The sequence below is a fragment of the Gossypium hirsutum genome, chromosome A06, assembly GCF_007990345.1.
Source record: "Gossypium hirsutum isolate 1008001.06 chromosome A06, Gossypium_hirsutum_v2.1, whole genome shotgun sequence".
Classification (NCBI taxonomy): Eukaryota; Viridiplantae; Streptophyta; class Magnoliopsida; order Malvales; family Malvaceae; genus Gossypium; species Gossypium hirsutum.
In genome coordinates this window covers 81416037-81426512 of record NC_053429.1, presented here as the reverse complement: position 1 = coordinate 81426512, position 10476 = coordinate 81416037, and the positions used below count along the sequence as shown (strand labels likewise).

At 36.9% G+C, this 10476-nt stretch overlaps 2 non-coding genes across 2 annotated transcripts; both read left to right on the top strand.

The window, feature by feature from the left end:
* Positions 1-3973: 3973 nt before the first annotated feature.
* On the top strand, positions 3974-4080 carry LOC121231162 (small nucleolar RNA R71). The gene has a single exon (XR_005929229.1). It is a non-coding gene; the product is annotated as a small nucleolar RNA R71 (small nucleolar RNA).
* A 5148-nt stretch (positions 4081-9228) lies between these two features.
* LOC121231501 (small nucleolar RNA R71) lies at positions 9229-9334 on the top strand. The gene has a single exon (XR_005929559.1). It is a non-coding gene; the product is annotated as a small nucleolar RNA R71 (small nucleolar RNA).
* Positions 9335-10476: the final 1142 nt, after the last annotated feature.

The window sequence follows — 10476 nt, the reverse complement described above, 5'->3', positions numbered from 1 at the left end:
TTGAGTCTTGAGTTGTATAGTAAGACAAGATCTCCAACTTCAAATTATTTCTGTTGTTTTAAACGAACATCATGGCACCGCTTTGTTGCTTCCTTGTATAGGCGTGAATTTTTGTATGCATTGGCTCGCCATTCATCTAGCTCGTTCAGTTGCATCAACCTATTTTTTCCTGCAAGTTCAGGATCAAGGTTTAGAAACTTAATAGCCCAAAAAGCTTTATGCTCTAGTTCGAATGGGAGATGACAACTTTTTCCATAAACAAGTCTATAAAGTGATGTCCCTATAGGAGTCTTAAAAGCGATTCTGTAAGCCCATATGGCATCGTCTATTTTTGTTGCCCAGTCTTTTCTATTTCAGTCTACCATTTTTTCAAAGATCCGTTTGAGTTTTCAGTTTGCTACTTCAGCTTGTCCATTAGTTTGAGGATGGTATGGGGTGGCCGTTCTATGATGAACTCCGTATTTCTTAAGGGTTTTTTCAAATTGGGTATTACAAAAATGAGTGCCCCTATCACTGATAATTGCTCTAGGTATTCTGAATCTCGAAAGGAGTTTTTTAAGGAAACGTACTACCACTCTAGCATCATTAGTAGGTAGAGCTTGAGCTTCTACCTATTTGGACATGTAGTCAACTGCTACTAAGATAAATTTATTTCTAAATGAACTGAGGAATGGGCCCATGAAATCGATACCCCATACGTCAAATATTTCACAAGAAAGCATATAGTTTTGAGGCATTTCATCACGTTTAGATATGTTACCTGTCTGTTGGCACTTGTCACGTAAAGTAACATACCTGATAGCGTCTTTGAATAACGAAGGCCAATAAAAACCTGATTCAAGTATTTTGTGTACGGTCTTTGTTCCACTTTAGTGTCCTCCGTTTGGCCCTGAGTGGCAGTGTTCCAATATTTTTGATATTTCTGATCCTGTAACGCATCTTCTGATGACTTGATCTGCACATCTACGAAACAGAAATGGATCGTCCCAAAAGTAGTTTTTTACATCACTAAAGAATCACTTCTTTTGCTGGTGTGTTAACCCTTTTAAGATAATGTTAGCAGCTAAAAAATTCACGATGTCTGAAAACCAAGGTACCTCGGAGTCAGATATAGCGAAAAATTGTTCTTCAGGGAACGAATCATTTATTTCCACGTCATCTAGTTCTCTGGCATTGGTTTTCTCGAGCCTGGACAGATGATCAGCCGCTAGATTTTTAGCTCCTTTCTTGTCCTGAATTTCTAAGTCAAATTCCTGCAAAAGGAGAATCCATCGGATGAGTCGAGGTTTTGCATCGGTTTTAGTTAAAAGATAGCGAAGGGCAGAATGGTCAGTGTAAACAACAACTTTAGACAATATGAGATATGATCGAAATTTATCAAAAGAAAAAACCACAGCTAGCACCTCTTTTCCGTAGTAGTATAGTTTTCTTGTGTAGCTGTTAAGGTTTTGCTGGCGTAATAGATAGGTTGAAAATGCTTTTCTCTTCGCTGTCCCAGTACTGTACCTATGAATACCGAAAAATCATCCATGAAGACTTGCATGATATCCTCCATGAGTTCGTCGAATATAGCTATCATACAGTGCTAAAAAGTAGCAGGGGCATTACATAATCCAAAAGGCATTCTACGATAAGCGAACGTACCATAGGGGTATGTGAATGTCATCTTTTCTTGATCTTCAGGAGCTATTGGGATTTGGAAGTAACCAGAGAGTCCGTCTAGGAAGCAGTAATACATGTGTCCGGATAATCTTTCTAACATTTGGTCAATGAATGGCAATGGAAAGTGATCTTTTCTTGTGGCGTCATTTAGTTTCCTATAGTCTATGCAAACTCTCCATCCTGTAACCGTTCTTTGTTGGGATTAACTCATTCTTCTCGTTGGTCACGACCGTCATGCCTTCTTTCTTGGGGACAACCTGCACTGGACTTACCCAAGAACTATTAGAAATAAGATAAATAATTCCAGCATCTAGAAGTTTAATTACCTCAGCTTTTACAACTTCCTTCATGTTGGGGTTTCGACGTCTTTGAGCTTGCACACATGGTTTGTATTCATCTTCCATTAAAATTTTTTGGGTGCAAAAAGAAGGACTAATTCCTTTAATGTCAGAAATTTTCCATGCTATGGCCTTCTTAGGTTCTTTTAATACTTGGATTAATTCCTCTTTCTCCTTGGGTTGTAAATTAGAAGCAATAATAACTGGTAATGTAGAATTATTTCCAAGGAATGTATATTCTAAATGGTTTGGTAATTGTTTAAGTTCTAGTTTGGGAGGCTCCTCAATCGAGGGTTTTTGCTTAAGTTCATCGTTGATTTTAATACCCTCATATTCTACTTGTCTTGACAGATGGTTATTAGGTTCCTCACCTATCTCCTCGTCTTGAGCTGGACACGGTTCTGTCGTCTCCTCTAGTACCAATTTCCTAAAAAGAGTATTGAGTAATATGATCAATAAAGTCAATGAAATAACATGGATCATCTTGTTCCCTAGAGAATCTCATAGCATCATAAATTTTAAAGATAATTTCCTCGTCACCTACTCTAAGTACCAATTTACCATCACCCACGTCAATCACAGCTTTAACAGTGGCTAGAAATGGGCGCCCTAAAATTAAGGGTACTTCCACATCTTCATCCATGTCAAGCACAACAAAATCAACAGGGAATATAAATTTATCTACTTTTACGAGTGCGTCTTCTATAATACCCCTGGGATATTTAACAGATCTATCGGCTAATTGAATACTCATCCTAGTGGGTTTAGGTTCGCCAAGAGCAAGCTGTTTGAGCATTTTATAGGGCATCAAATTAATACTAGCGTCTAAATCAGCTAGTGCTTTTTCGATATTCAGATTACCAATTAAGCAAGGGATAGTAAAACTTCCTGGATCTTTTAGTTTGGTTGGGAGCTTATTTTGGAGTATGGCGGAGCACTCCTCATTGAGTTCTACTGCAGATAAGTCCTCAAACTTCCTTTTATTTGTTAAAAACTCCTTCAAAAATTTTACATATATCGGCGTCTACGAGATAGCTTCAACAAAAGGTAAATTGATATGTAATTGCTTAAAAAGTTCAAGAAACTTACCGAATTGTGCATCAATACGATCTTTTTTTTAATTTTGATGGTTATGGAACCGGTGGTGAATATTCCTTTGGTACTGGTTTGTCATTATTTTCAAGTTTTTCTTCCTTCCTTTCACTTTCCATGGCTTCTTGTGCTAACTTTTTTTCAGATTCCGCTGTTTTGACATGCTCTCTGGATTTGGTATTACTAAATAAATTTTCTGGTGGTCTTTTCGAGATTAATTTAGACAGCTGGCTTATCTGAGTTTCGAGTCCTTGGATCGATGCTTGTTGATTCTTAAGTGCTGTCTCGATATTTTGGAAACGGGTTTCTGACACCGAGATGAATTTAAAAAGCATCTCTTAAAGCTTTGGTTTCTTCTCCTGTTGATAAGGTGGCTGTTGAAAACCCTGAGGATTTTGTGGCTTTTGATTTCCTTGACCACCCCAGGAGAAATTTGGGTGGTTCCTCCAACCTGTATTATAAGTATTACTGTATGGGTTATTTTGAGATCTAAAGTTATTGTTACCCATATAGTTGACTTGTTCTTCTTCAGTTGTAGGATTGAAGGATTGGTATTCTGTATGCACACCTCATCCGCTTGAGTCACACCTCATTACTAGATGTACCTACGTAGAACCAAGAAAACTATCAATCTTTTTATTAAAAACTTCTACCTGATTAGAGAGTATGGTGACTGAATCGATGTTATAGACGCCGGCTATTTTCGTTGGCTTTGTCCTCATAACTTGCAACTGATAGTTGTTCAGTGACATCTCCTTATGAATTCATAGGCATCTTTCAGTGTTTTATTATTGATGGTTCTGTCAGTAGCTGCGTCAATCATTTGTTTTGTTTAGGGATTCACACCATTGTAGAACGTTTGAACTTACAGCCAAAGCAGTAACCCATGGTGAGGGCACCTTCTCAGTAAGTCCTTGTATCTCTTCCATGCATTGTAAATTGTTTCTAAATCCATCTCTACAAAAGAAGAGATATCATTACGTAATTTAGTCATTTTAGCTGGCGGAAAATAGTTTAGTAAAAATTTCTCGGTCATTTGTTCCCAAGTAGTGATAGAACCTCGTGGTAACGAGTTCAACCACTGTTTAGCTTTGTTTCTTAGTGAAAAGGGAAATAACCAAAGACGAATGGCATCGTCAGAAATGCCATTGATTTTGAATGTATCGCAAAATTCAAGAAAATTCACCAAGTGCATCTTGGGATCCTCATCCTGCAAACTATCAAACTGAACAAACTGCTGTATCATCTGAATTGTGTTAGGTTTTAGTTCAGAATTGTTCGCAGCAATAGCAGGTCTAACTATACTAGACTCAATTCCTATTAAAAAAGGTTTAGCATAGTCATACATAGTATGTGGAGCAGGATTTTGATTAGCTGCAATTGCAGGAGGCAGCTGATCGCCTGGATTTTCAGCCATCTCTTCGGTTAGGGTTTGAGTATCGTCTTCTCGCTCGTTCTCCGTGTAGCGTAAACTACGCCTTATTTCTCTTTGATTTCTACGAACTGTGCGATCGATTTTTTCGTCAAAAAGTAATGGTCCTGATGGGTTTCTTCTAGTTATAAACTATAAAAACCTGCCAAGAGAGAGAAAAAGTAAATTAATAAATGCTAAAATAAAATAAAATTACAAGAAAAGTAAATGGCTAAAGTAATAAAAATTTAGTGTTCCTAATATTTCAGTTCCACGGCAACGGCGCCAAAAACTTGATCGCGTGATTCGTAACAAGTAATAAATATTTATAATGGAGATCAAACCTAGACTAACTATTATCACGATGAAAAGGCAAGCGCACCTATCGAGCAATAGTATAGTAACGGCAAGACCGGGATATCGTACCTAAGGGAACCAAAAGTACTAGTAATAACTATCTTTTTATTATCTAGCCTAAGAATAAAAGGGGTTCGTTTTAATTAACTAATTATTTAAACTAAAAACGCACAGAGAAAAGAATTGGGGAATTTCTTTTGGGAAAATTGATTGACTTGAGACAATACCTAAGGAAAAATCCACCTAGACTTTACTTGTTATTCTGGCTCCGAATCGAACGATTTATTCATTCAACTTGTTCCGTAGAGATCCCTAAGTTATGTTATTATCCCTATTCAAGACTAATAACGTCTAATCCCTAGATTGAATAACCGAGACTTTTCTCTAATTAACACTCTAGGGTTGCATTAACTCGATCTATGGATCCTCTTATTAGGTTTCACCCTAATCCGGTAAAATCTTGTCACCCTATTTCTAGGCGCGCAATCAACTCCATTTAATTATGGCAAATGTACTCTTAGACAGGGTTTATTTCTCCTCTGAATAAGAGCGTGTCTTGAATCAGTATCCTGGGATATCAAAACAAGAATTAAGAACACATGATTAAGATCAAGTTAAATATTTATCATACGATTCAAAAAATAATAACAAGATTCGTCTTAGGTTTCATTCCCCTTAGGTATTTAGGGGATTTAGTTCATAAATAAATAAGAAAACATCTCAGAAGAATAAAAAATACAAAACATAAAGAAAACCCAAAACTCCTAAAGGGGAATTGAAGAGAGATCTTCAGTCTTGATAATAAATTCGGCTTCTGAGATGGATCAATCGGCTTCCTTGGGGTAATTCCTTACCCTTCTTCTCTGTCTCCCCTTTTCTCCTCCTCTAGTTCGTATTTATAGGCTTTGGAATGCCTAGAAACCCTCCAAAGTGGTCTTTTTCGAATTGGACTTACCGTGGGCTCAGCAGGGACACGCTTGTGTGACACGACCTGTGACGTGATTGCCAGGTCGTGTTCGATCCGTTAAATTGCACACGGCCGTGTGGGTCAATGGCCAGGCCGTGTGAATCGTGAAAGCCTTGGTCGACACCCTCGAAAGACACGGGCGTGTGAGCTGCCCGTGTGGCAAGGCTTAGGCCATGTCATCTTCTCGATTTGGTCTATTTTGTCCCTTTTTGGCTCGTTTTTTGCTTCTTTTGACTCTTGGTGCTCTCCTGAGTACAAAACATGAAATTAAAGCATTAGGAGCATCGAATTCACCAATTCTAATGAGAAATCATCTATGAAATGCATTAAACATGGGGTAAAAATATGTATAATTTACGGTTTATCAGCTGTCAAAGTTTTGCTAGCATAATAGATAGGTTGAAAATGCTTATCTCTTCGCTATCCCAAAACTACACCTATTGCAAAATCACTTGCATTGCACATTAGTTCAAAAGGTGAATTCCATTTAGGTGTAATTATAATTGGAGCTTTAGTCAATCTATCCTATAAAGTATTAAATGCTTCTAAACATTCCTGATCGAAATTAAAAGACACATCTTTTTCTAGTAATTTAGTCAAAGGCTTAGCTATTTTAGAAAAGTCTTTAATGAATCTTCTATAAAACCCAGCATGTCCTAAAAATCTTCTAATAGCCTTAACCGAATTAGGAGGAGGTACTTTCTCAATGGCTTCAATTTTAGATTTATCAACCTCAATCCCTTTACTAGAAATTTTATGTCCTAACAAAATACCTTCTTGAACCGTAAAATGACATTTTTCCCAGTTAAGTACAAGATTTGTTTCCTCACATCTTATTAAGACTCGTTTTAAATTTTTAAGGCAAAGATGGAAAGAATTACCGAAAACTGAGAAATCATCCATAAATACCTCCATTATGTCTTCTACGAGTTCGTCAAAAATGGCCATCATGCAACGCTGGAGAGTAGCAGGAGCATTACATAATCCAAAAGACATTCTACGATAAGAAAACGTACTGTATGGACATGTAAATGTCATCTTTTCTTGATCTTCAGGAGCTATTAGGATTTGAAAATAGTCAGAGAGTCCGTCTAAAAAACAGTAGTACATGTGTGCTGACAATCTTTCCAACATTTGGTCAATGAATGCAATAGGGAAGTGATCTTTTCTCGTGGCATCATTTAGTTTCCTATAATCAATGCAAACTCTCCAACCTGTGACTGTCCCTGTTAGGATTAAATTCATTTTTCTCATTGGCTACAACCGTCATGCCTCCTTTCTTAGGTACAACCTGCACTGGACTTACCTAAGAACTGTCAGAAATAGGATAAATAATTCCAGTATCTAGGAGTTTAATTACCTCAGTTTTAACAACTTCCTTTATGTTGGGGTTCAGTCGTCTTTGGGCTTGCACGCATGGCTTATATTCGTCTTCCATTAAAATTTTGTGGGTGCAAAAAGAAGGACTGATCCCTTTAATGTCAGAAAATTTCCAAGCTATGGCCCTTTTATGCTCTCTTAAGACTTGGAGTAATTCCTCTTTCTCTTTGGGTTGCAAACTAGACGCAATAATTACCGGTAATGTAGAGTTATTTCCAAGGAATTCATATTCCAAGTGATTCGACAATTGTTTAAGTTCCAGTTTGGGAGGTTCTTCAATAAAGGGTTTTTGCATAAGTTCATCGTTTACCTTAATACCCTCATATTCTACTGGTCTTGAGGAGGGTTCATTGGGATTTAATTTAGTTCCTATCTCAGAATTATCACCTCCCTCCTCTCCTTGGGCAAGACACGGTTCCAATGTGTCCTTATGTATGATTTCTTGAAAAGAATTTTTAATAGCATGATCAATAGAGTCAATAAAATAACATGAGTCATCCTGTTCCCTAAAATATTTCATGGCATCATAAATTTTAAAGATAATCTCATCGTCACCTACTCTGAGTACCAATTTACCATCACCCATATCAATAACAGCCCTAACAGTGGCTAAAAATGGACGACCTAAGATTAAAGGCACTTCAACATCCCCATCCATGTCAAGTACAACAAAATCAACAAGGAATATAAATTTATCTCCTTTTCCAAGTACATCCTCTATAATTCCCCTAGGATATTTAACAGATCTATTAGCTAATTGAATACTCATCCTAGTGGGTTTAGGTTCCCCAAGACCAAGTTGTTTAAACATTTTATATGACATCAAATTAACGCTAGCGCCTAAATCAGCTAGTGCCTTATCAACATTCAAACTACCAATTAAGCAGGGAATAGTAACGCTTCCCAGGTCTTTCAGTTTAGTTGGCAGTTTATTTTGGAGTATGGCTGAGCACTCCTTATTAAGTTCCATCATAGATAAGTCTTCAAACTTCCTTTTGTTTGTTAAAAGCTCCTTTAAACATTTTGCATATGTAGGCATCTGCGATATAGCTTCAATAAAAGGTATGTTAATATGTAGTTGTTTAAAAAGTTCAAGAAATTTACCTAATTGTGCATCCATGCGGTCTTTCTTCAACTTTGCTGGATATGAGATTGGTGGTTTATTTTCCTTTGGCATTGGATTGTCATTGTTTTCGGGTTTTTCTTCCTCTCGTTTGTCTCTTTTAGCTTCTTGTGGTGGCTTTTTTTCGGATTCAGCTAATACTTTCCCACTCCTTAGTGTAACTGCTTTCACATGCTTTTTTGGATTGGGTTCGGTGTTACTAGGCAAACCTCCTAGTGGTCTTTCTGAAATCATCTTAACCAGCTACCCAATTTGATTTTCAAGTCCTTGGATCGACGCTTGCTGATTTTTAAGTGTAATTTCAGTGTTCTGAAAATGGGTTTTCGCAACTAAAATAAATTTTGACATCATCTCTTCAAGGTTCGGCTTTTGCTATTGCTGGTAAAGTTGTTGTTGGAAGCCTGGAGGATGTTGTGGTCTCTGATTTCCTTGATCTCCCCATGAAAAATTTGGATGGTTCTTCCAACCTGCATTGTAAGTGTTATTATAAAGATTATTTTGAGGTTAAGGATTATTACCCATATAATTTAATTGCTCGTTTTCCATGATGTGGCTATAAGCTGGGTATTCTAAATTGCTCGTCCCTCCTCCACTTGCATTGCATTGCATTACTGGATGAACTTGTGAAGAACCAAGAAAACTGTCAATTTTTCTATCCAAAAGTTCTACCTGATTAGAGAGCATGGTGACCGAATCGACGTCAAAAATGTCGACTGCTTTCGTTGGCTTTGTCCTTATGACTTGGCACTGATAATTATTCAGTGACATCTCTTCTATAAATTCATAAGCATCCTCAGGTGTCTTATTATTGATAGTTCTGCCAGCAACTGCGTCAATCATCTGTCTAGTCGAAGGATTTAGGCCATTGTGAAACGTTTGAACCTGTAGCCAAAGTGGTAACCCATGGTGAGGGCATATTCTCAAAAGGTCTTTGTATCTCTCCCATGCATCATAGAGTGTTTCTAAATCCATCTGCACAAACGAAGAGATATCATTATGCAATTTAGCCGTTTTAGCCAGCGAAAAATATTTTAATAAAAACTTTTCAGTCATTTGTTCCCAAGTAGTGATTGTCCCTCGTGGTAACGAGTTAAACCACTGTTTAGCTTTGTTCCTCAATGAAAAAGGGAATAACCAAAGGCGAATGTCATCATCAGAAATGCCATTAATTTTAAAAGTGTCACAAGGTTGTAGAAAATTTGCCAAGTGAGTGTTGGGATCCTCGTCCTACAAACCATCAAACTGAACAAATTGTTGTATCATTTGAATTGTGTTAGGTTTTAGTTTAAAATTATTTGCAGCAACAGCAGGCCTAACTATGCTTGATTCAATTCCTATTAAAGAAGGTTTAGCATAATCATACATAGTACGCGGAGCAGGATTCTGATTAGCAATAATCGCAGGAGGTAGCAGATTCTCCTACTTTTCAGCCATCTCCTCAGTTGTGGTGTGAATATCGTCCTCTTGCTCTTTCTCTATGTATCTTAAGCTTCACCTTATTTCTCTTCGATTTCTGCAAACTGTGCAATCGATCTCACTGTCGAAAAGTAATGGTCCTGACGAGTTTTTTCTGGTCATAAACTAGAAAAAACCTGCCAGAAGAAAAATAAAAAAAAAGTTAGAAAAGTGAAATTAAACTAAAAAAATAAATTGCAATAAAAGTAAAAATGACTAAAGTAATAAAAATCGAGTGTTCCTAATATCTTAGTTCCCCGACAACGACACCAAAAACTTGATACATGATATTCGTGACAGGTTTTAAAAATTTATAATTAATTGTTCTTGAAACTAACTATTATCACAATGAAGGCAAGTGTGCCTATCGAACAACAGTGTAGCTTTAGCAATACCGGATTGTTGAACCCAAAGGAACCAAGAGTACTAGTAATTACTTTCTTTTCATTATCTAGCCTAAAAATTAAGGGGTTTGTTTATCTAAACTAATTAACGAAACTAATAGTGCACAGAGAGAAAATTGGGGAAAAGCTTTTGGGAGAACTCGATTGATTAAGATAATACCCAAGGAAAAATCCATCTAGACTTCACTTGTTATTTAACTTTAAATCAGACGATTTATTCATTTGACTTGATCCGTAGAAATCCTTAAGTTATATTATTATCTCTCGCAACTAATAACGTCTAACCC